Here is a 255-nt window from a genome sequence, read left to right as displayed (position 1 = left end):
TCCCGGAACTGCTGCTCGCAGGCAGCTGGCCTTTAATCTGATTTTACCAGTTGTCTTACTGGAAAAGCTAGTTTATAGCCAGAAAGGAGTAGCTCTTACTATGAGCTCGGAGGTCTTAGAATGACCGTCTCCCACAATAAACCACAACAGGTGTCTAGCTGCCGAACCACGACAGGGTCAGCTGGTTTCTGGTAAATGACAGACTGCTGGAGAAATAGGAGCCTAAAGGTGTAGGCTCTGACAAGATGGCTGAAC

This window comes from Acomys minous (assembly GCF_964271855.1).
Source record: "Acomys minous genome assembly, chromosome: 3".
Lineage (NCBI taxonomy): Eukaryota > Metazoa > Chordata > Mammalia > Rodentia > Muridae > Acomys > Acomys minous.
The sequence above is the reverse complement of the archived record's forward strand: the minus strand, read 5'-3'. Positions refer to the sequence as shown.